Below are 2,675 nucleotides of genomic sequence, written 5' to 3'. Positions count from 1 at the left end.
CAGGAACATTGATTATAGCTCCGGCTGTAGATAGGAATGGTCGTCCAATAATAGGGGATCCTTAGGTTCTCTTTCTAGTTCTAGAACTACGAAGTCAGTTGGTATGGAACATTTTTTGATTTTGACGGGAACATCTATTAAGATTCCTACGGGTTGTCTAACAGAACGATCAGCTAATACTAAATAAATTTTTGTGGGCTGGAAAGTGTAGTGTCCTAAACGTTTTGCTACTAAAAGAGGCATCATGTTTATGGTAGATCCCAAATCACAGAGAGAACGCTCAAAAGCCTTATTGTTGATAGTGCAGGAAAATACGAAGCTTCCAGAATCGTTTTTCTTTTCAGGGATTTGGCTTTGCAGGATAGAACTACATTCATGGGTTATCATCATAACGCCTCTTGAATTAGTTAGAATACCCTTCATGTAATTTCTTAATGCGGGAATCAGAGCACAAGCTTCCACGAAAGGTAATCTCACATTTAGTTGATTGATTAGCTCTTTCAGCTTAGATTTTTCTTTCTCCTTCTTCAGGGCTTTTAAGGCTCTAGGATATGGAGGTTTAGGTTTAGGTTTATAGACACGAGTTGGTGGAGGAGGGATCGGGTCATTTCCGAGGATTTCCCGGGATGTTCTTCTCTTACTTTTTCTCCATCCTTCTCTCCTACCACTTCTCTTTCAACATCTTCAATTGTGACTTTTTCTCTTTCTTTCTCCTTTTCCTTACCCTTTTCTGCATCTTCGGGATCTTTAGGAAATTCAGGCTCTTTGTAAGCTAATTCACTCCTAAGCGTGATAGCTTTCACATGATCGGAGGGATCTGCTTCGCTTGAGCTTTCGAAAGAATTTTGCACTTGGCTTCTCCTCGGAATTCTCTATGTTTTTAGAATTAGATTTGATTATCAGGCTAAGGAGGGTCGAAAATTTTTCATTGAAATCTTCTTGCATCGTTTTTAGTTCAGATCTAAGATCACTAATTTCTTGAGACCTAGATTTTTCAAGCTCTAGATTTTTTTTGTTCAGATTTTCAGAAGAGGGAAAACTAGAATATGGATTGGAATTAGCTTGAACAGCCTAGATTGGTTCGGAAGATGGTTTCCCGCGGTCGTATGCCACGCGACCGTGGTAGAATGGCTCTTGGCCGCGGTCAGCATCATCACGACCATGGTGAAAGTGTATTTTCCCACGGTCCGGAAGAATGGACCCGCAGTGATCAGAAACGAAGGGAAAATCTTGAATTTGATAGATTTCTGCATTGTTCACCATCCCTTGATCCTAAGAATCCATTAGGTTGTCTCAACCATCAAAGTTACACGTATTGTGTGCCCTGTTTGGTTGTTGCAATCCAAGTTGACCTATTATGTGATGGAGACACTTCATGACTTCCAAAATCTCTTCTTTCTTCTCGGGTAGTGCAGAATTACCAAAGGTTGCTTGATTACGGATGCTGTTTGCGAAATTGTTGATGAAAACATGAGCATCCTCTACAGATCTTGTTGAGAAGTCTCCATTACTTGCTGTGTCGAAAGAGTGTTGTAACTCTGGAGTAATGCCTCGATAGAAGATACCCATCAGGTATTCGTCAGTATATCCGTGATGTGGACAATCTCTTTGGTATTCCCTAAATATTTCCCAAGTATCTAAAAGATCTTCATCTTCTTTTTGTTTAAAATTTCTTATCTTGTTCTTTAAGAGATTAGAACGATTTCTAGTGTAAAAACGATTTAGGAAAGCCTTTCTACACGCTGCCTACGTTTTTAGTGAAGCAGGTTGCAAAGATTTTACCCATTTGCTGGCATTGTCTCTTAAAGAGAATGGGAAAAGACTACACTTGTGGTAACCCCATTTGCTGTAATGGTTGCACATAATTCTTCGAACATCTCGATATAGTCCATCGGGTGTTTGGATGAATAACCATGAAATTGATTTTGTTGAACTAAATGGATATAGAGTACCTTAATTTTGGTTTTGCCATCCTCTGGTAAGGCTGGTTGAATAGCGCTTCGATCTCCCACGAACTTTTCGAGTGAATCGAAACTTCCAATTAGTTCATCATCATCTTCATGTTTTGCCGATCCGATTAGCTCATTGTCATCATAGATCGGTTCTTCAAACCCATCATTAGTCAGGTCATCATCGCTTGGATTACCATCCACACGATATGGTGGATCACCAAGAAAAACCTGAAAATTTCAAAAGAAAAAGTAAAAGTGAACAAGTGTTCTAATGGATTTAAGTTGGGATTCGCAACGAAACAAATCAAAGTCCCCGGCAACGGCGCCAAAAACTTTATGCGATTGTAAACGGGGTATGTTGTTTTCGTTTTACTAAGCTTCAGATTTTAAATTTATAATCCCTAAATGTCTGCAAGTGCACAGATGTGCGCTGTAGTACTTAGGGTATTGATCCATAGATACTTAGTTGTTTCAGTACGAATTCACGGCAATGCTTAAATCTGATTAGAACTAAACAGGTTTGGGTTTTGGTTTTGGGTTTTTGGTTGTCACTAAATCTAAACTAAAAGTCAAAGCAAGTAAAAGCAATTAAAAACGAAAGCAAATAAAAGCGAGTAATAAGCGAATAAATCAAAAGCGAATGGAAGCATGTAATAAGCGAATGAAAAGCAAGGCTGTAAACAATATAAAACAAACGTTGGGCTCAAGGGGTTCTGCAGGGAT

At 39.0% G+C, this 2,675-nt stretch overlaps 1 non-coding gene across 1 annotated transcript; it reads left to right on the top strand.

The window, feature by feature from the left end:
* The first annotated feature begins 1,585 nt into the window (after positions 1–1,585).
* Positions 1,586–1,693, top strand: LOC112084969. The gene has a single exon (XR_002898615.1). It is a non-coding gene; the product is annotated as a small nucleolar RNA R71 (small nucleolar RNA).
* Positions 1,694–2,675: the final 982 nt, after the last annotated feature.

This window comes from Eutrema salsugineum, unplaced genomic scaffold (assembly GCF_000478725.1).
Source record: "Eutrema salsugineum unplaced genomic scaffold, Eutsalg1_0 scaffold_4, whole genome shotgun sequence".
NCBI lineage: Eukaryota > Viridiplantae > Streptophyta > Magnoliopsida > Brassicales > Brassicaceae > Eutrema > Eutrema salsugineum.
Note: the sequence above shows the minus strand (reverse complement) of the source record. Positions and strands in the feature narration are given on the sequence as shown.